The 23,517-nt window shown below is 42.4% G+C and overlaps 1 long non-coding RNA gene across 1 annotated transcript; it reads right to left on the bottom strand.

The window, feature by feature from the left end:
• Nucleotides 1–15,127: 15,127 nt before the first annotated feature.
• On the bottom strand, nt 15,128–22,825 carry LOC141134519 (uncharacterized). Its single transcript, XR_012243182.1, has 4 exons — nt 22,278–22,825; nt 19,153–19,256; nt 15,578–15,669; nt 15,128–15,479 (listed from the first exon to the last, which is right to left on the bottom strand). It is a non-coding gene; the product is annotated as an uncharacterized lncRNA (long non-coding RNA).
• Nucleotides 22,826–23,517: the final 692 nt, after the last annotated feature.

Below are 23,517 nucleotides of genomic sequence, written 5' to 3'. Positions count from 1 at the left end.
CCACCTGGTTTATAGATGTATTGTCCCTTGAAGGGAATCACTTGGGGGATGTGAGGCCTACTGGGAGTAGTATTGTTACCAAACTTGTTTTACTTAAATAGAGTTGGGCAGAGAGGGGTTTATGAAATGTAAAGACCTCCAGTTGGCCAAGTGTTAGGTGCAACCCTCCACCCTCGAAAGAATGTGGCAATGCCTTAGCATATGGAAGGGGGGGGGGTTAAAAACGTGTATAAAGTAAAAAATTCCGCGCTAGAACCACATATAAATAAGCAACAGTAAACCAATCAAATATAGAAAAAATTATAAACCGCGCTAAACAAAAATTATAATTGGTAAGGTGGAGGTGTTACCTACCACCAGCATATATTAAAAAATATATAAAAAACAAAAAAAACACAAAAGGAAAAAGTCCAAATATTATGAAATGGAATTAATCTTCAAAGATGACAGGATGTTCAGCTTATTATAGGTAACGATCCAAAATGAGCTAAGATTGCCCTTACCAGAACTCCAGTAACAATGGGCGGATGGCATTAAACCCTGCCTGGGCCTTTGGGATGAGAAAACCAAACCGCACCGTCCGTTTTCAAATTGTAGTCCCCTCAATGGATGCAGGAGAAAACACAAAAAGAACTGGCCATAGTGTAGTATATCAAATGCTCAGCATGGACAAACAGACATACCAAACACCCTGGTGAGCACACAAAATTAAACCAAAAAGAAAAACGGGGGGGGGGGGGAGTGAAAAGACCCACCACCGTGGCTGTAGATTGTGCTTACCGACTCACGGTGGTAACCAAGCTCTATGTTAGACTAGGAACTGATCAATGCTTGACCAGGAACACTTTGATTCGTCCACATTAGCCAGGAATCCATACCATCAGTATACAACCCAAAATATAAATGATAAACCTTCCATGGTGAAGTACGTTAAAAACCAGATTTAATGAATAAAGTATTGCACTTACAGGATAAAAGAACTTGTATCGCATATATTACAAATGTGTATATATTGCAACACAGATCACTGCCCATTTCTCTTGTGCTGACGGTCCAGATGAAGGATGGTTACGTAAGACTTCTCTATACAATGTATCTCTGTTATCTTCTGTCTCTTTTCTTTTCTGTAACCTTTTCTACTGTAGGATTTTGCCTTAATATATTATTAATCTCTAGCTAGCATGTGTATGACCATTATAGGAATATTTTGTATCATTGGTCTCTGTTTTACGGTTGTATCCTCCACGTTGTATTTGGTAATCTCTAACGTTCCTTTTCTGTATAAATAAATGTAATTGTTTATCTTTTCGCACTGTTATCGTTCGTTTTTAATTCTTATATAGGAAAAGGTTTAATCACTCCATATAAGTGAGGTAGGTATAGAAATCTCCTTATCAGATGGTGCCTTCTTGTGTGAGGAAGTTTAATGTTGGGGTGAATGCGATTTGTATGGAAGACAGAGCTGGTGTTGTGTTTACCTGTCTCCCATCTGAATACCCAGACTAAAAAAAAACTTCTCAGATCTTTCCTTTTTTTTTACCTTTTGTCTATGTGAATATTTTGATGAGACTGATTTTGAGTATTGTATATATATATATATATATATATATATATATATATATATAATGAAATTGTAAGTGCAAATAATGAGAGGAAAAGGATATGTGCTCTCTGCCAAAAAGCAATTTCAGTTGACCCTTTGAATGAGATTAGGCCAATCATTGTGATTGAAACGCACAGTGGGCATAGAGCTAAGTTTCCACTAATGCAACTCTAAGGTCGCATGATTGAGTGTGACTGAGGTACGACTTTAATGCGACTGTGGTGTGGCTTTGAATGCAACATTGATCCAGAGTCGCATCAGAGTGGTGCAGGTCCCCTCTCAGAGTTGCTGCAGCATTGAGTAGCATAGATTGGGACTGGTGCTATTGAAATCAATGGGCTGCGACTTGTAATGCGACTTTGTGTCCAAAGTCGCATGGGAAAAAAAACAAACAAAAAAATTGCATCAGTGGAAACGGACACTAAATCACACTGAATGATCTTAGGTATGAATGGGGATTGTAATCTTTGTAAGTTAACCTGGGAACAGTGGCTATAATGTAACATATACAAATCATATTGCAATTAGGGGTGCATCAGTTAACTGCCTCCTGTACTACAAGCATGCATAGGGTCCTGATTATGCAAGTTAGTGCTAATAATTCTTGATATAACAGAAGTAAAAGCCTTTCGTTAAGCATTTCTTTTAGAGTACTTCAGAAAAGTCCACGGGGGGGGGGGATTAAACTATTATTTAGTTTGGGAAATCTCCAGGCTAATTTTTTGAAGAACTATAGCCAGGACAGGGAATTGGTCTGGCAAGTAGTGAAAAAAAAAGCAGCAACATTGACAGGGGCGGGACCTGTCACCCCAATTCTTGGCCAGAGAGTAGCTACCTCTGGAGTAAAGGCAACCTGTAAAAAGGTTGGGGAATCAGTTCGAGGTCCAGTGTCCGTAAGGATGGGTAATCAAATCGCTTCAAAGAGGGGGTCTGAATGGAGTCAAATGACCCCAAGGGAAGAGATGATAGATAAATATGGACCTTGGGTTGTGAAATATATTCAAAATTGGGATCGCTGGACTGGGAAGAAGTATTCTAAGAGAGGTACTTTTAAGCCGAAAGTATGGGAAAGTCTGTACCGTGCTCATCACAAAAAGATGACATGGCCATATGAAAAAGATACTTGGGCTATATGGATGCTTGAGTCGGTGAATAAGACGGAGGAAATTAATGTTTTTACAGTGGGAGTTAAGGAGAAAACACACCAAATGATGCTGAGTAGTAGGAACAAGCAGGGACAGCCACTAGACCCACATCCCCAGAGTAGTGACAGTGATAAACAGGGGGAAGATGAGGAATTGTCAGGATTGGGGCCTTATACAATCGCCCGGTCCTTGTTGGCAAAATACTCAGAAGCTGATAGGAATTGTCATCTATCAACAGATGACAAAAAGGGGAAGCCACAACTGGCTGCCAAGTTTAACCCCCCATTAAAAACCCCCAATGAATCACAGAAAAACTCTTTATGTGAAGAATTGAAACAAAAGGAAAGAGATAGCGCAGCAAGCCAGGGGAAGGGAATGCTGGAATCAAGGGAGAAAAGTCTCCCCAGTTCCAGAGACCATATTACTAACTGCGAACCAGCATTCTCCCCTAGACGTCAGTTAACTAGCCATTCTGCTGCTGTAAGCAATATGGGCAGTTCTGCTACCGAGTACACGGCCTATGTACCTCTATACCCCCAAGTAACTAGCACCTCACAGCAAGGACCTGTGTGGTGTCACTCTAAGGGTGAAAGGATATCACCCAATGTGGGCACACTGGTGTACCATGGGACTGTTAATGCCCCCCTTCAGGGCACTTTGCAGTTGGATAAAGTGCCCCCACCTGTCAGAAACAATCTTCCACAGTCTTATTGGGATTCTGTGACAGAATAAACAATTAGCACAGTTGATTAAAACAGTCTACCCTCCCCAGTCTTGGACCAAGGTGTCAAGAGTGATCCAAGGTCCAAAGGAAGATTGTATGACATACTACAATCACTTTAAACAAGCCGTGGAATCAGCTGGTGAGGACATTACTAACAGTGCCCTATCACCCGTATTGATACATAGCTTCATGACTGGGTTGAGAGGAAACATCAGAGAAAAATTGATGACTGCAAATACAGACTGGAGAGATAAACCCCTCTCCTCTTTGTTGTCACTTGCAACTGCGATTGAAAGCAATATAGCAGATTGGGAGTCACAGAAACCTCAAAGGATCTGCATTGTCACTGATCAGTTGAACAGTGCAGATCTCGGCCAAAAACCAAAAGGGAAACCAGTTTGCTTCAACTGCCACAGACCCGGACACTTCAAGAGGGAGTGTACAGCTCCAAGACAGAGTAGGCCACCACGACATGGAGAGGAAATGGTCATGCTGGCATTAAGGGAGGAAAGTTTCCAGTCAGAAGGGACACTTTCTGTCCCGCTGACGGGAAAGGATGTGGAATTAAATTTCACTGAAAGAAGCTGTAGTAAGCGCACGGGAAAAACGCCGCAAATCTTTGTGGCCAGGTGGTTAGCTAATCAGTATGAACATTTGAAAGTGCAAATTACATCCCTGAAAGAAGCGCTAGAAATAACCAAAGGTACCATCCGTACTTTAGAAGCTTCTATGTTAAATTCTGAGGCTACCCACCAGCAATTAGTACTAGAAAACAAAAGATTACAGGAGGACGTTCATCAGTTGGGAAAAAGGCTGAAGGATGCAGAAGGTGGGGTGAAACCATTATCTGTCAGCTGCCAGGAGCCATTGGATCAGTTTTCAGATAGAAAAGATAACAAGGTAACTGATTTGGGTAGGTCTGAATTTAGGGGGACGTCCTCCACACCTAAGGTATGTATCAACAAGAATAAATCCCAGGAAGGTAAGAGCTCTTTAAAAATTGCCCCTATATTTAGTAAGCCGCAGGTAAAAACTACTAATCCAGAAGAGGCCATCCCATATTTTCAGTCGTCTACAACAAAGCCTTTTGTTAAGAGATGTTGTACCACTTTAACTAAGATAATATGCCACTTATGCGGTTTACTGGGTCACATCGCAAGATTCTGTCTATTCAGTTCCAGTCAAAAAGTCGGTAAGCATAATCCATATAGGACCACAAGACGTGATTTTGAAGTGTACTCTGCACGCTTCGCCACATGGCCTAGGTGTAGGAAGTATGGACCACCTGGGTCAGGGGTCCCATTCCAAACTCCTGAGAAGGCGTCCATACAGGCTGAAAAGGGGCTAACAAAATGGGATGGATCGCTGAAAGAATTTCAACCTTACCAAACAGATGTTATGGGTTTAAGAAGAAGTACAGGTTATTATAGAAAACTTGCTGATATGTGTGCTGTCTATAGGTCATCTTTAACCTAGCCAATGGTGTGAGGGTATGTGTGGAGTATGCAATATATGTCGTGTTGTGTGACGTTTGTTCTCAGCTGCTGACAGCCCACCCAAATGACCCCCCTTCTTTCTCACCAGGTCTGTGAAAAGGTACAGCGAACTGTATTGACATGCAAATGACCTGAGCTAAGATAATTATCTGTACTAGTGAATTGAAAGATACATGTACTAAAATGAGTTTGTTTTCCAGGAAAACAGTACTGGAGAGGTTCTTTGTGGTGAGGTATTATGATCTGTTGACAAATGGTACTGCTAAAAGGTTTTTTACGGATTGCTAATTTTTTTTTCAACCATGGTGAATACATTTTTTTGGGGGAATTATTGGTATACCATAAAACAAAAAATCCACGTGGTATTAATGTGTATTAAGTAATACATATTAATGATAAGTTGAGCTCAACAATTTTTTGATATCTTAAAAAAGTGCACTGTTTATGTAATGTAATATAATGTATATTTGTGTTTCATATGCTAATGTCTTGTTACAGGTATAACAATTGATTCGTTGTTTCTAGGCGAAAAATTTAATGTTTATTACTAAATTTTATTGGTGTTTTATCCCTCAGATTCGATAATTGGGTTTCATGGCTTTCAGAACGAAGAAGATCACAGCCTCCATAGACATTTTTTTATTTTTCCTGGTTTTAGCACCATTATCTAGTTGATGCTTCTATTTGTCAGCCCATTCGGCTGTGTTTTTGACTACCTAAGTGTTGTATGTTCTGATCCAATTCTAGAAAATCAGTGGCTATGCTGACTTGTGTAGATTTGGTTAAAGCGGGGGTCCACCTATCTATCGTTTTTTTTTTTTTTTTTGAGTTCATTCACAAACTTTTCTTCTCAGCATTACATACTCACATATTGTGTGTAATATGTCCGCCTGTGTCAGATTTCGTCGGAAAGAATAACTTATATTATTCACTGCAGGCGGTTTCCATCTTCATTGTGGGCATTTGAAGCCCACAAGCATTTATTTCCTGGATGTGGTGAATGCTGTGCTCCCAGCATTCACCGCTCGTTCCCGCACATGCTCAGTGGCATCCTGGGAAGCCTGAGACTAGCTCCCAGGTGTCTGGCAGAGGCTAGAAACACACCTACTCCCACGGGAGGAGAACCAGGAAGTGCAAAGAAGAATAGAAAAATAAAAGGTAATTACGGCGATTTACATTTTTTAAACGGCATGTCAGCATCTAGGCAAGGAAGAGAATACATACAGATATTGTTCAAAATTTGGGTGGAACCCCGCTTTAAGACTGCTTACCCCCCCTGCGGTTATGGTAATTAGTTACACACTCAGCCAGTGTTTTCTTTTCAAGAGTGGCTCTTTGCCCTAGGCTAAGGTATGTTATTGTCCCTAGCAATCTGTGTGTCCCCAAGTGTATTTGAAACCTGCTTACGGCCCAGTGACACTGTTCTAATGTGTCTGTGGCGTATCTGTCACTAATATCTGTGTGTTTCAAGGCACAGCGGTCGGCTCATGTACCCGCTACTGTTCAGTGATCCCGGCGCCTCAGTGCTGTAAGGGATTTTTTTTTCTTTGTGTTTGTTAGCAGCAGTTCCTCAAGCTGGATACACATTATGCAATTTTTGTTTTCCAATTTCCTTTAGATGTACCTGCAGATATTTGGTGGCATCAATGGGCTTACTGACTGAGGATTCTATCTTGTTGCATTTGAGGCTAAATTACCCACATGGGATCAGAGAAGATGGAAGCTGGAGGGAGGGTGACACTTCCCTCTGCCGAAAGCATGACCATGATGTCCTTTATAGGCCAGGTCAATACATAGTGGTGATCGAAAAATGTTGGGAAGATATTTCACTCTGTGTTCTGGATGGAGAGGTCTTTGCTGGGAAGGAAGCACCTGGGTATTATTTAGGACATAGACAAGTTTGTTTCTGTGTCCTAAAGAGTACCGATGTAACATTAGTCATGGAACTAGAGGGTTCCTTGCACCTAACCATAGGTAGAGGTGCATTGTATACCCTGGGCATGGTCTATGAAATCCAGGCACAGGGATGGAGTAGTGTGGGAATGCTGTATTCTCCTCAGTGGATACCCATAGGTGTCCTTCCTGTCCTAGACTCCTTGCGTACCTTAACTAGTGGTCTGTGTCCTGCATGACAGGAAGACCAGTGCCCCATAAGGTGTGCAGCCTCTATGAAGAAACAAGTGTACCTGGTGGCAGGTGGTTTTCAATCCTGGTATTCTGAATATTTCCCATCCTTAGGAAAGAGAGGCTTTATGGAGACGGTCTTTGGAGCTGGAGGTGGGGCACTGGGTACCTTAAAACACTATGGACCTGGGGATACTCAGGATCACACTGGGGGGGGTCTTGTGCTACATATCAGGGAAGGGGTTAGGAAAGCCAACTTGCTCTGTCCAGCATCACTGTGCAGGGACCGGCAGGTGGGGGTAGTATCCAGGTTGTCTATGAGTCGTAATAGATTGGTGGATGACTCAGTTCCAGGATCGTCAAAAATCTTACTTGCACTGTTCTTATCCCTAATGGCCGGGATGGAACATTGTGCAGATATCACTGTCAATCTGGGTACTATCCTATCAGACTCTACTGGATTACACCCTGGAGTCCATCTTGTTCTGATGGTTTGAGTATGGACAGCCTCAGATGACTGGTACTGATAAGTGCTAGAGGAAGGTAGGGGTTGTGCTATGGGAAAAGGCAACAATGCTGGCACGGGGGGGGGGGGGGGGGGGGTCATGTCTAATGGATGCCAGGGTAGTGTCCCAACTGGTCCTAAACAAAGTTAAAACTACTTGAGACTGGAGACCAGGGTACTGGTGCTAGTATCACATGTCTAATGATGCACTGTTTTCAGCATCAGGTTAAATGGTACTCAGCAGGGTACACTACCTCGGGGAGTCTATAGTACACCTCCTCTGGCCCGTGGCATGGATATAGCAGGAACACCGGGTTGTACCCCGATCACCCCTGAAGAAAGGTTTTATAGCAAACCTGACATCCCCTTACACCTACAGAAACTTCCTCTGGGATTTGGGGCTGAGTTAAAAGCTTGGCTGATGGATTTCGGACAACAGGATGAAATATTTAATGTACTAAGAGATGCTGAGAAACAAGCCACTATACGACTCACCCATGATCAAAATAGATTGATCCAAGTATCCCATGCTTTAGACGCAGACGCTAAGATTTCCTGGTGGGAAAGTTTATTTGGGTACAGTCCTAACGCTACAGCTTTCCTAAACATTTTGCTCCACCCTGTTGTTGTCCTAACCTGTGCAGCTTTATTGCTTTTCCTGATGCAGGTAATAATGTGCGTTACTATCAGGAGAATGAATGCCAAAGCTATGAGAATGTGTACCTCAACAAGGTATCTTCTCTCAAGGAACAGAAAGGCCACTAACTCAGAGACAAATCTCTGAGGAAGTCATATCCAATTCAGACCAGTACACAGAAGTTGCGCATTTAAGAGAGGACCCTAGAACTATATTTTTCTTGTTCCAGGGATAAGCCTCTTCAACTTTTAGTAATAAAGTGCAGTCAGGTTTACCTAAATTCTAAAAGTTGTAATCATTTTTTATTATTTTTTTTCTCCCTTTTGTTGTTAATATCTGTGTACCTGACCTGCAAAAATACTGTTAATGGGAGAGGAGTTTTTTTTTTTAAAGAAAAACATTTGTTTTTGGTTTTTTGTTTTTTATTTATTTATTTTTGTGTTATTATTATTTTTTTCAACCGATGTATTCGTTTTTTTTAATACAGATTCAAGGCTCTTTAACAGTCTTGGTTGGAGCAGCGTTCAATCTGTAGTTTTTTCGTTTTTTTTGTGTTTTTCATTATTATTCCCACTATTTTTTCCTGTTCATTTTTATTACTCACCTCTCTTCCGTTCCTTTTCCTTCTTTCTATCATCTATCTTCCCAAGATAATGTCATATCATTTTTGTTTAAAAAAAGACTTTGCCTGCCCGCAAGTATCATATTTTAACTAAAGTATCCCTGGACATCCAGTTTTTATGTCTTAATGTAATTCCACCACCCCTAGTCTACCTACTGCTTTAATCTGAGCCCCGTGAGCAGGTGTGGTGAACCCAGGGACCTGGCAATAACAGGCAGTGTTGACTATCCCTACCATCAAGGGCCATGGATGATACTGGCTGTTGCTCAGACTCTGTACCCTGTGGGGAACCCACTCTACTCATCCACATTACACCCTTTATGAGTTTTTAGTCTTAATAGCCAACACTCTGCTCCTGTCCGGCATTTCTCCAATATACACCAACGTTCTCCTCTCTCTTTTTGTATTCATGCACGACTGTCTGGAGGCCCACCTGACTCCACCTGAAGAAGCAGCGACCACCAAGTTATTTCTTGAGATAAATGTGTCACGAATAAGACTTTCCTGAACTTTCCTTCACCATGCTGAAAAGTGCTGTCTCGCGGTCCGATCCAATCGATGCAACCATTACATGGTCTTACAAAGATACAGGACTAGATATGCCAGGATCCCGCCATCAATGTTGGAGTTCCACTCTTCCAAGGCAGAGGGGCGATGAAACATTGCAGTACAGACACTCATGGTTTGGATGTGAAGTCTCAAAGGCACCAGGATTTCTTTACTGTCTTAAGCCTACCTTGAGGAGTTCCGGCGTGTTCAAGAAAGGAAGAGGAGGCCGCAGTGGTGGTGGGGAAGGGTCGGGGCTTCTGGGCTGTTGTGGGTGTGTACAGAATCATTAAAGGAGGACATAAGTTCAAGAATGAACTTCAGGGGGAACTGATGTGGAAATGTGAGACCTATGATTTTTACCTTCAATGATAATCAACATTCATAAATGGACATGCAATATGACTTAAAGCAGTGTGTCAGGAAATTGCCTGGACATTCTGAGAACAGCTGACATCATAAAACAGCTCTGGTTTAAGCTTTGTTTATAGTGTCAATTTACCACCTGGTTTATAGATGTATTGTCCCTTGAAGGGAATCACTTGGGGGATGTGAGGCCTACTGGGAGTAGTATTGTTACCAAACTTGTTTTACTTAAATAGAGTTGGGCAGAGAGGGGTTTATGACATGTAAAGACCTCCAGTTGGCCAAGTTTTAGGTGCAACCCTCCACCCTTGAAAGAATGTGGCAATGCCTTAGCATATGGAAAGGGGGGGGGGGTTACAAATGTGTATATATTGCAACACAGATCACTGCCCATTTCTCTTGTGCTGACGGTCCAGATGAAGGATGGTTACGTAAGACTTCTCTATACAATGTATCTCTGTTATCTTCTGTCTCTTTTCTTTTCTGTAACCTTTTCTACTGTAGGATTTTGCCTTAATATATTATTAATCTCTAGCTAGCATGTGTATGACCATTATAGGAATATTTTGTATCATTGGTCTCTGTTTTAGGGTTGTATCCTCCACATTGTATTTGGTAATCTCTAACGTTCCTTTTCTGTATAAATAAATGTAATTGTTTATCTTTTCGCACTGTTATCGTTCGTTTTTAATTCTTATATAGGAAAAGGTTTAATCACTCCATATAAGTGAGGTAGGTATAGAAATCTCCTTATCACAAGTAAAGGGAGGCAATGAACATAGATGGTAAATGGCATATTTTTAGGTTGTAATAGTGTTTTGGCACCAGAAAAGTTCATCTATCCTTCTTCCCACTATTCTTCTCTGAAAGTATGTATACACACCTCTCAAACACAGAGGGTGCAGAATGTGCACTAAATGTATCTGAAAAGGAATAGGAGGGTTCCCAGCTATACTGGGCCAGAACTAGGGTGGAATCTGTGAGTTACACAGACCCATCAAGTATCCGGGGCTGTAAATGCAGCATCCTTAGTCACCTGGTCTGCTTCCATGTGTGAAAGTTAATATGGCGACCTCAGCAAGAACCTGGAAGGCTGAAGGCAGCCAATCAAATTAACGTGGCATGCTTGATTGGTTTACCTGCCGAAGTAAAAACAAACTTCTGGCCCTTCAAATGGAACCAAAAGCTCTCTACAGTATATCTCGACTATCTATATAAATATACACTCTTTTTACAGCTCACAGGCTTTGCTAAAACATGGAGCTCTGCTTCGTGAGCTGGGGAAAAAAGGATCCAATGACTTTGAATACAGAGTATCCTTCTGGGTGATAAACTGCATACTCAAATCTACACAAAATTTAATATCTGGGTCTTCAGGGAGTGTGTCCTGCACTGGGCTCACAGCAGCTGATTCCTACACCATCAATTTAACACATGTGGTTTTTCCTTTCTTTTAAATAAATGTGCGCGTTTTTCATTGTTAGATTTGTACATAAACAAACTCATATTTTAAACCTTTCATTAGACAAACATTTAGTTAGCTGTATATTTGCTGCGCAGAATGTGGGACCAATAAAAATTAAATATTTGACCAAAATAATGTCTAACTTTGTCTAATAGCACCTTTGCTGTGGGGTTCTCCACAGTTGTTTTTATAACATACCACTTCTTGTTTTACCTGTTACCAAAGGTGTTACCAAAAGCTGAACATCCCTTCCAGAGATTACAAAAAGATTTATCCAGATGCTCAAGTCATGATCTTACGAGTATGCATTTTGTCTGTATGGACATGTTTTTTGGATGTCCAGTGGCAAATGCTACTGCAAAGGCCACAGTAAAAAGTGTTATCAGAAGTAGTTTGTAAGTACAGAGTGCAGAATCTACAGAGAGTAACAGAGGAAATCATTTTTATAGGAGAGTCCTTACTAGAAGTTTTGAGGTTTTATTTTTACACCCACTACTGTCTACAATGTAGCAGACAAAGTAGAGTAAGAAACTAGAAAACTTTTGCCTGAATGTTTTCTTATATTTTATCAAGCCTCTAAGGGGGATGTTGGACTCTCTCCCTATGGGATTTGGTTTGGGAGTGTGTTACTCGCTTATATTTCTCCATTCGAATCTCACAGAGAATGTTGCTGATCTTTTAAGGTTTTTGCCAAACTCATTTATGTGTTTTCTCCCCAATTTTCTCCCCAATTCTAGATCCTAAAAGGATCTAAAACTAAAACCAGGTGACTTGTGGATTGTTAAGAGACATTTATATATAAGGAAATGTTTAGAGACTCAATACAGCATCTATTTCATGTACAGTTTTACAGTTTTTAAAGAAATCTCTGTGTTTAATTTGTTTCCCTCTTGTGATCACAGTCTAGAGTACTTTTTGATTTAATTACTTTAATTGTAAGGGATATATATATTTGAAAAGTAGTTTAGCCATGTTGAAGTTATATGTGTCTTTTGTACGTCTTCCATTTTATGTAGAATTGTCTGTGTTTACATATGCTGATAAGTCAGCATGCCCACAATTCAGCTAGAAGGCCATTCTGGCCACAGGAGTGTACAGCCAGTACTCTGTAAATATGTCTTATCAATCATTTGTTTTTCACAATGAAAAGTCATTTTGTAATGAAAAGTTGCTCAGCTATTATTTTCTCCACAATGGAGTTGTTTGCCTCTTTGGCCAGGATTACCTCCACCTAAGCGTGTGGAGGTTCCAGGTTAAAGGTGATAGCAGGTATGGTTAGTGATCAAAACATTGATCAAAAGAGGGGAGACTGTAATGGAAATTTGTAATTTCTGTATATAATTGTATTCTATTTTGTATGTATTGCACACTGCCCTCACTGTGCACACAGTACTAATAATGTTTTCAGTACCTGTTTACATTCTTTCGAGTCCTGATTAGAATTAGCCTGCCTATGTAACATCCCCTGTTACCATAAACGTACAATTGTAATGTTAATGTGATACCTACGTAATCATGTGTATAAAAACCTTCAATTGCGTCATAATAAGCAGAACAGTTATTTGGAAAGATGCTGAGCGTATCTTTTTTGTCTGTTCCCTACTGCAGTAGTTATTATTAATTTAGAACCACTAATCAATATGAGGATAGGAGTTGCCTATCATCAATTTAACCAAGTCACTATGAGAGAACAGACTGGCCAAAGGCACGCTCATTTGTCCACACATCCACAGGTGGATTCACACCACAGGACAGTAGTCAATCCTCCTCAACCAATTGGCTATCCACGATATCCCTCAAAACGTTCTGCTCGAACCTACACTTATCAGGCCACATACACAGGACTAGACATGTGCACAACAAAAATTTAGTTTCGTTTAGTTTAGTTTCGTCTTGTTTCCGTGGATTCGTAACGATTCGTAATTTCGTAATACGCGAGGGTTCATATTCGGACTCGTTCGTATTTTCGTAACTGTTGTATTTTCGTTAAACTTTTAACGATATAATTCGTAATTCCGTTAGTCTTGCAATTCATAATTTCATAAGACATGGTTCGATTCGGAGTCGTTTGTATTTTCGTTGTTACTGAATGATTCGTAATTCTGTCTAATTTTATTTGATTCGAAATTCGTAATTTTGTTAATCATTTTTGTTTATTCTATTCGGTACGCTTCTCGTAATTTAGTAATTGTTACTTTTGTGGGATTGCCTTATGCTTTCTTTCCCGTTGATTCGTAGTTTCGTAACATTGTTTTGTTTTTGTTGATTCGAGTCTACTAGCGTGCTTCGAATGGATTCGTACATTCGTAAATACATCGCGGTCATTAGTAATCTCGTATTTTAGTTTCGTTTTCAACACGCGGCTAGCCAGCTATAATTAGCCTCCGCCCCTGTACATCATTTTGAGAGGGTGTACTGTGCATTGGTGGGGTGAGGTGTGGGAGCTGGGAGGAGCAGAGAGCAGAGAGTGAGATAGTTGTTTTGGTAGTTGTTTTTGTGTGGTTTGCTAGTTTTGTTGTTGCAATTACTATTAGAATGTCTGGGAGTGAGAATGGACGTGTGAGTCGTCTAGTGAGTGAGAATGTTGGTGTTAGTGAGTGTGTTGGTATGAGAGATTTTGCCGTGACTGCGAGTGGAGGGGAGCGGAGGAGTGGAGTAGGGGACTCAGGGGAGAGGAGTGGAGGGGAGCGGAGGAGTGGAGGAGGGGACTCAGGGGAGAGGAGTGGAGGGGAGCAGAGGAGTGGAGGGGAGCGGATGAGTGGAGGAGGGGACTCATGGGAGAGGAGGCATGGAGGGGAGAGGAGGCGTGTAGGGGAGGAGAGGTGTGGAGGGGAGGGGCGAGGCGGGGAAGAGAGGTGTAGAGGGGAGGAGAGAAGAGGAGGGGACGGGAGGCATAGAGGGAAAAGGAGGCGTGGAGGGGAGAAGAGGCGTGGAGGGGAGAGGCGTAGAGGGGAGGAGAGGCGTATAGGGGAGAGTGTTGTTGAGGAGAGGAGGAGTGGAGGGGAGGAGAGGCATGGAGGGGAGAGTATTGTTGGGGAGAGGAGGAGTGGAGGGGAGAGGAGTGGAGGTGAACGGAGGCCTGTAGTGGAGCCAAGGCCTGGAAGAGAGTGTGGAGGTGGAGTGGAGCGGAAGCATGGCCAAAAACGGAGACATGTGTCCCCCACTACATCAGAGAGTGCGGACTCAGACATGCAGCAACCCCACCAAAGCAAGCGGCAAAGATCAAGGGGGCCTGTATTTACCCAAGAGGAGAATGCTGCATTGGTTGCTGCAGTCCTAAGAGAAAAAGTGACACTCTTCTGCCAAACCGTGCCAACATCCGAGAAAGCAGCAGGCTGGGGACGAGTCCGGGACTCCGTGAATGTGGTCTCCAAGTTTCGCAGGCCCACCACTGGCGTCAGACACAGGTAATTATTCCAATATTCTTTCACACTGGGGCGGTGGGGACGTCGGCGGTAAAACAGCGCTATTTTTAGCGCTGCTTTACCGTCGTTATTGCAGCGGTATTCAGCCGCCAGCGGTGCGGTTTTAACCCCAGCTGGCGGCCGAAAAAGGGTTAAAACCGCTCATATCGCGCGGCTATAGACGTGGTATTGCCGCGGTATTGGCGCAGTATAGCCGCGCTGTCCCATTGATTTCAATGGGCAGGAGCGGTGAAGGAGCAGTGAATACACCGCTCCTTCACCGCTCCAAAGTTGCGGCTTGCAGGAGTTTTTTCTTCTCCTGCCAGCGCACCGCTTCAGTGTGAAAGCCCGACAGCAGCAGCTGTTTCGGGTCGGTTTGCAGGCGGTATTTTTAGCACAATAACGCCTGCAAACCGCCCCAGTGTGAAAGGGCTCTTAGAACACACATTTGTAAAAAATACACAGTGTAATAGTCAATAAAAATTAACAGTTCTACTTTACAAAACTATTTATTTGGCACAGCCACATACAGAAGAGAACATTAACATACATGGAAATATTGTAACATAAAAAACCATCACTGTGTGAAACGACAGGTTGCTTTTCAAAAAAATAAATCAGTTTGGTTTCTATTTTATGTAACTAATAATGTTTATTTTTCATGTGCAGATTCTATGATTGTCGGGCGGCAGTCATCAAAAAGCTGAAGAAGCGTCTACGGGGAGAGCATATTAGGGGAAAGCCTGTTGAGTTACGTGAGTGGGAGGTAAAGCTGAAAGATGGCCTTGGCCTTCTGGCAGAGGATGTCCCTGGAGTCAGCAGCAGGGGTCCACATCAAAGAGCTGGTGGTGAGTAAAATGAAATATATCATTATATATTGCTGTTATATGGTTGTTTCAAGCTCACTATTATTTTTTATGACTATGCATGTGAAACTTACGTTTTTCTTTACATACATGTTTTCCAGATCGAGAAACATCATCTGTAGAGCGATCAGCTCCAAGTCCATCCCATCGACATTCTGGTGAGTACCTAACACAAAGACAAAGGATGTATAATTAATGATAAACTTCTATTTAAAGTGGTGTTCCACCCTAAAAAAAAAGTCATGATTGTGCTTAAAAAAAAACAAAAAAAAACATTTGGATATTTTTTTTTTTACTTACCTCTAAATGCCTGTTGCTAGGGGGTCCCTCGTAGTCTGCCTCTTCCAGTGCCTGCGCTGGTGACATCACTTCCCCCTCGGCACAGGAAGGGCTCAGCTCTGCTCCTTCCCTCCTGTCAATCATCTGGGACCCATTACAGGTCCCAGGTGACTGAGCGGCCAATCACGGCACGCGGCGCCGCTCGCGCATGCGCAGTGGGTGCCAGGCAGTGAAGCCACAGCCCGGCGCCCACAGTTGCAATGCCGGCGCCACTGAACGGAGGGGGAGACGAGCGGGGCTTCGATCCCCCGCATCGCTGGACCCAGGGACAGGTAAGTGTCCAATTAAAAGTCAGCAGCTGCAGTATTTGTAGCTGCTGACTTTTAATTTTTTTTTTTGACTGGCCCTCCTCTTTAACATTTAAAGCAGGCATCACTAAATGGCGGACTGTGGGCCAGATGTGGACCAAGTCACTGTGCCACCTGGAACGCCACAATCCAGCCATTTAGGTGACGGTTCTGTCTGCCTCCCTCTGCCGCTGTCACTATCGCAGAGCTGCTGAAAATAACTTCACAAGTTAATCAACTGCTGGTTAACTTCAGCAGCACCTCCTGCTCCCACCTATTATTCAGTGCTGCTGTGTCTCCGGCTCTGTGTGCCCAAATAAGGTAGGATGGGGCAGCGCTGCAGGGGGGATGTGAAAGTGTCAAAGGTGCAGAGGCTGTGTAATGTGATGGGGGCCAAATATGCAGGGGGCTGTGTAATGTGAAGGGGGCCAGAGGTGCCGAGGCTGTGATGTGAAGGAGGGTCGAGTTGCTGGGGGCTTAGGATGCAAAGGGGGAGGGCAGAAGACACAGGTGTGCTCAGGTGCTATGAAGGTGGGGAGAAGATACCATTGTGAAGGGTGTTCAGATCAGAACACTACTGTCATGGGGAAACTAAAACAATCATGGGATTGTGTAATAAAAGAGGGGGGTGTACTATAAAAGGGCAGGCTATTCACCAAAATGTTAATTGGTCAATTTGCCAAGAAATATATCATCTCATCTGTTTTAACACATCATCAACTTCAGATTAGATTCGATTTTAACATTTCCAGTGCAAATTAAATCGGTAGTAAACCACGGAAGAAAAAAAAAAAAAAAACCTGCAAGACAATGGCATAATGTGCTAGTATGCATCACATACTAGCACATTATAAAATAAACGAGGCCCCAGCAGCCCAACCTGGCCAGCGCTATGACACGTTGCCTCGCCTTCTCTTCCGGGCGTCGACGCTGTGTGTGGCTGGAGGCGCTATGGGGTCTCTCCCACGCATGTGTGTGGGAGTCCTGTTTCCAGCGAGGTGCTTTGATTTTTCTGAACCGTCCGGCATTCGCCGGCCCTTCAGAGCGCATGCACCGCCACTGACATCAGCGGCTGCATCCGAGGTGGATATTTCCTAAACCGTACAGGTTTAGGGGATATTCATATTACCTACAGGTAAGCTTTATTATAGGATTACCTGTAGGTAAAAAAATGACAAAGTGGGGTATGCAATCCACTTTAATTCACCTCAGTGCACTTTTTTACACTTTGATTATAAAATATGTTGTTGTCGTCCAACATATACCAGGCAAAAATAATAAATAAAGCTGTTGACTTTATCTTGAACATTACCTTGACTCTTGTCTTCTTCCGTCTTTAACAGAAAGCCCGATCCGTATCCCGGACTCTCCAGAAGCATCAACTGGCAGGAAGCAGCGGACCATTACGCCTCAGGGTAAGTAGTGTACATAATCTGGAAAGAAACAGGACACACCATCATCATCATTCATCGATGTCCATGATATTATATACACACAGGCATTATCATCTAATACACATTATTATTATTAAGGTCCATTTTCAAATTCATACACACATGACACCTCATACCTTCAGAACACGACTGTGAAGGGGAAACTGTGAAGTGAAGGGGGGGGACTGAGGAAACTGAAGTAAGCATGGGATTGTGTAATAAAAGAGGGGGGTATAGTATAGTATATGTAAAAGGATATTCACAAAAGTGTTCATTGTTCAATTTGCCAAAAAAACACATTAGCAACTTTAGATTTGATTTTACAGTTCCAGTGCAAATTAAAGCGGCTTTAAACCACAGAAGAAAAAAAAGAAACCTGCAAGACAATGGCATAATGTGCTAGTATGCATCACATAATAATAGCACATTATGAATTTCTATGAAATACCTTAGAACGAGGCCCCTGCAGGCCGACCCGGTCAGCGCTGAGTGGGCTGACACGTTGCCTCACCGTCTCTTCTGCGGTCGCGTGCTCCGGCGCTTCTGAGTGGCCGGAGCTAAAATGAGGTCTCTCCCACGCATGTGCGTGGGAGTCCTTTTACTGGTGAAGAGGTTTGATTTTTCTGCAGGGTCCAGCGGACCTTCAGAGCGCATGCACCACCGCTGGCCTCAGCGGCTGCATCTGAGGAGGATATCTCCTAAATAATATTCATTTTACGTACAGGTAAGCCTTATCACCTGTAGTATTAAAATGACAAAGTAGGGTACACAATCCACTTTAATTCACCTCAGTGCACTTTTTGTGAGTACAGACAGAGTATTAGCTCGAAGCCCAAACAAAAAAAAACAACGTAGTGCTAGCATGATTAGGAGCATAGGAAAGCCGGGCAAGCCGGGATAAAAACATGTTGTCAGACAACATGGGGCTGCAGGGGATTGGGCAGACAGCGTGGTGGAGGGACTGCAAAAAGCCAGGAGTGTGGGGGAGACAAGGTGAAACCAGACATCCTGGGAGTACACGAGGAGGAGAAGCATTCCTGCCCGCCCTCCCTCCCTACATCGGCTTGGTTCCTTCTATGCTTACGTTTTTGTTGTACTGGTTGTTTTTGTTTATTTTACAGGGTACGTTCGGTTGGGTCTTTGGAGGTATTTTAAAATAACTTGCTGTGCTCAGATGATTGGGACCCATCTAAGGTATGGGTCCCCGGTGGAATGCCAGTTATGGTGGATTAACTGGTAGTTACAATGGTGTATCTGCAGAATGTGGTTAGTCTCCGAGTCGGTGCAGAGCGGTAGGGAGGGACCATGGAAGTAGTTTACACAGATACAAGGGAAACATTTTTGATACTTAGTTAGTGCCTCCAAGGATCGTCAACCAAAAGAAAACAGACATTTTACTTCGATCTTTGTGTCAGTATATTTTTGGGCAATTACAGTTGGGCCAATAAGATGGGAATACAGTAATTTATGACACAAGGAGTCAGGATACATCTGGGGTACCTTTTATTTATAATGCTTTGATGTTGTAGTACAACTTATAACAGGCAAAAATAAATAGCGCTGTTGACTTAACTTTATCTGGAACATTACCTTGACTCTTTTCTTCCATCTTTAACAGAAAGCCCCAGCCGTATCCCTCCAGCGTCATCTGGCAGAAAACAGCGGCCCAATACTCCTCAGGGTAAGTACACAAGCTGCCAATATAAAGAAACAGGACACACCATAATCATCTACACATTACACACAGTCATTATTATCCCCTTCCCGCCGAGCGTACGCAGATGTGCAGCCTAGACTTTCAGGGGTTATACCGGGAAGATGCCCGCAGCTGCAGGCATCATCCCCTTACTGTTTTGTAGAGCGGGCGATCGGCTTTCCAAGTATAACAACCGATGCGGCTAAAAGCTGCTCGGCTGTTATACCGGAGGAGCGAGAGGGGACTCCCCCCCCTCCCGCCGCCTCCTGCTGCTCTTACCAGGCCTCCCGATCCACCGGGAGGCCTGATCACCAATCCGCCATCTCGGCTACTGCCGGCTGCTGACAGTCTGGAACGAAGCTGAGAGCGGCTTCGTTCCAGTCTTCTAACTGTAAATGCGGAAGCGACGTCATGACCTCACTTCCCATCTACTCGGTTGCCAGTGGCGCCTGTTTTAAAAAAAATATACAGTATTCAGAATTGCCCAAAATGGCGATCTGAATACTGTGAAGTGCAAAGGAGGGATCCCTCCATAAAGAGTACCTGTCACCACCTATTACTGTCACAAGGGATGTTTACATCCCTTGTGACAGCAATAAAAGTCATCCAAATTTTTTTTTTTTAAAACACAATTTCTAAATATAAAAATACCTAAAAAAAAAAAAAAATTTTAAAGCGTCCCTGTCCCCGCGAGCTCGCTCACTAAAAAACGCATACGGAAGTTGCGCCCGCACATGTTAATGGTGGTCAAATCGCACATGTGAGGTATCGCCGCGATCGTCACAGCGAGATAAATAACTCTAGCATTAGGCCTCCTCTGTAACTCTAACCTGGTAACCGTAAAAAAAAAATTAAAGAGTCGCCTATAGAGATTTTTAGGTACCATAGTTTGTCACCATTCCACGAGTGCGTGCAATTAAAATTGTGACATGTTTGTTATTTATTTTCTTGGCGTAACATCATCTTTCACATTATACAAAAAAATTGGGCTAACTTTACTGTTTTTTTCTTTTTTAAATTCGTGAAAGTGTCCCTTTTACCAAAAAAATGTTGTGTTTAAAACACCGCTGCACAAATACCGTGTGATAACAAATATTGCAACAATCACCATTTTATCCTCTAGATTCTCTGCAAAAAATATATATATAATGTTTGGGGGCTCTAAGTAATTTTATAGCAAAAAAATACGGATTTTAACTTGTAAACACCAAATGTCAACAATAGGCTTAGTCATGAAAGGGTTAACATATAAAAGATATTACCATCCATTTTCATACACACAGCTCATACTTCAATCACTTCTCCATGAAATCATACAGTGAAGTGTTGTGTTTTAAAGTAGTAAACAATGAAGTGGATTTACACAAAACAGTGCAAGATGTGGTGCAGCTCTGCAGAGAAATCAATCAGCTTCCAGATTTTTTTGGGAAAGCTTAATTAAACAAGCTAAAGTTAGAAGCTGATTGGTTTCTGCATAGCTTCACCAGAGTTAGCACTGTGTCCAGTGTTAGTAAATCAAGCCTAATGCTTGTATGTGTAACCTAGAATTGTTTATGAATGCTATCGTCAACATTTGCTATCTCTTCTATTTTAGATCAACAAGACCAGCCAGAGGGGAGAGCGCAGTGCAGCCCGCACTCGCCTGTCCTTATTTTGGAGGGTATAGAGCTGCAGAATGAGCCAGAATTGAGACCTGCTATGTCACAGACTCCTGCCTTCTACCCATGGCCAGAGGAGGAGGTCAGGGGCCAAAGTTCAGGCATGCTGCTGCCACCATGTACTGCTGCTCCCAGTGTGCATGTACTGCAGTTGCCACCTCCTGTCCGGGTGCCAACTGCACCGGGCTTAACTGCACAAATTGAGAGGCTCCTTAGTGAAGTGAGGAGATTGACAACTGAAAATAGAAGGCAGTCACGGGACATGAGAAGGCTTACCTGGACCATACATCTCATAGGCAGACAGCAAATGGACCATTTTGAATTGTTGTTGAGCCGGGTAAACCAACAGCACAACCAGGCAATGGAGCATTTGAGACTCTCATTGATGGAAGCAATTTCCAGGCACAATGCTCCATTGCCTGGGAGCTCGTCTGTTAGTACAGAAAGCAGCAGAGAACCCTCTCCTTCTGAAAACTGAGGGTTAGTTCTTCCTCTGCCCCAGGACTCAAAGCAGCTCAGTTCACCATTTTGTTTAGAGTTGTATATATATATATATATATATATATATATATATATATATATATATATGTTAACATACATGTTATTTTTCTACGTTTGTTTGTGCAAATAAATGCAAATAATTTTCGCCAAATAAAAGCATACTTTAGTGCCTTTATTTTGATTATTATGTGATATTTTACACTTTATTACATATCTGGTTGCTTATTGCTTGATAATAACACACATGCTATCACACATGGTAATCATCAACTTAAAAAGAACATCTTTGCCAGTTGTCACCAACAACTTAATTTAGATTTAGCTAGGTATTATACTGGCTCGCTGACCTTACTATTCTCTTTTTATTTCCGCATCATTATATGTTCTAGTTCAAAGTTGCAGTAACAAAAATGGAAAAAGTATTAGTAATGAATACTAATACTATTTCCATTTCTGTTACTGAAACTTTGGACTACAACATATAATGATCTGGAAAAGTGTATAAGTGTTCAGTATACAGCTTTCTTGATTTTATGTTTGAAATGAACATGCATGCATCACTTGAGATTCCCTCTATGTAGGGATGCACTGATACCGATATTGGATACGAGCAATTTTTGATCTGTATTCGTCAATACCAAATGACTGCCAATCAAGAATCTGGGAGGCCTGGCTTCCTGATAAGCTGTGAAGTTTGCGTCACGCTCTCTAACAGTACCTGGATGCACCTGAATGGTCTTTGGTATTGAAGACGAGTACAGAGAAATAATTACTAGTATCCAATACTGCTATTGTGCATCCCTACATACATGTTTGCCGTTATTTATACATCCTAAAAGATGTGTATGGTTAATGCGTACCTGTGAAGTCTTCAACTTGTATGTGTCTGTTATGATGAAGTCTCATCCACTCATTCCAGTGGTACTTACACTACATTGGCAAATAAAACAAGAGTTACATAAATGAATGGAAATCAATGATGGATGGGGGAGTATGTGGGCAGTTGAGCAACTCACCTATTTCTGACTCACGGCAACGCGATAACAGTCTTCCCTTCCTTGTTGTGGATGATGACTTTCCAGAGTGCCAACTTACAAGTGCCATGTTGCCAACAATGTGGCCTGGAAATTGCATGAATATCTTGGTGAACTGGATATATTAGCAGCAAAAAACTTTTTGCCAAGATGTAGGTGCCATCAGAGGGTTGAACGAAAAAACATTTTGGTGGTAGTACCATTGTAGGCCTTCATTTTCATGTGTCTGTATGTATATTAGCATAGCAGCAGACTCAGTATCACCACTATTTCCACCACCAGTACTACAAGTATAGGAGTAAGCAAGCAACAGCCAGGTTGGCAAGCTGCATAACACAACAACCAAAACTACAACATTTTTAACTTAATAAATACAAATCCAGCAGCTTGAGCCAGTTTTGACACCTGTCAAGGTAGTGAAACCCCGACAGAAGGCAATCCTCCAAGGTGCTGTTTGCACTCATGCGTGGTCTGTGCTTTCCTGATATATTGCATGACCATGTGCGCAGTCACACTGCCAAACGGTTTGCCTTTCCCCTTCATGGTGTTGCTTATACCAAACTTAAAGGGAATGCGTTTGTGTTCCAGTGTCCTAAGTATTGGAGATTTGAGAAGAAGGCAGGGGGAGTGGAAACAACAGGAGTTAGGAGGACTTTCAGCAGGTAAGTTTCACAAACTGAATGTTTTAAAGTTTTAATTTATATGTACAAATGATACAGCTGTCCCATTTATTTTTTATGATACTAAATGACACAGTTGTCTCAAAAGGACAACTATTTAAGTTAGACTACCAGATCAGTAGCTAACCTTGGACAGGAAAATGGCAGGGCAGGAGGTATGAGGTGGGACTTAGTAGGGGATCATTCCATGCCAAATCATCACAAACCAAATGGAACTTTGTTTTCAACCTGACCATCTCAGTTGTTCGTTATATTTGATAGGATGGTATAGGGTCAGACATGGAGCAACTAACTACCATATTTAAGCCCTCACATAAATGGTCAGGATGGGATATCTGATAAATTCTGGTATGGAATGAGGACCTTAGGGGAGACGTGGGACTCGG

This window comes from Aquarana catesbeiana, linkage group LG03, assembly GCF_042186555.1.
Source record: "Aquarana catesbeiana isolate 2022-GZ linkage group LG03, ASM4218655v1, whole genome shotgun sequence".
Lineage (NCBI taxonomy): Eukaryota > Metazoa > Chordata > Amphibia > Anura > Ranidae > Aquarana > Aquarana catesbeiana.
This window is presented reverse-complemented; position numbering and strand designations above follow the sequence as displayed.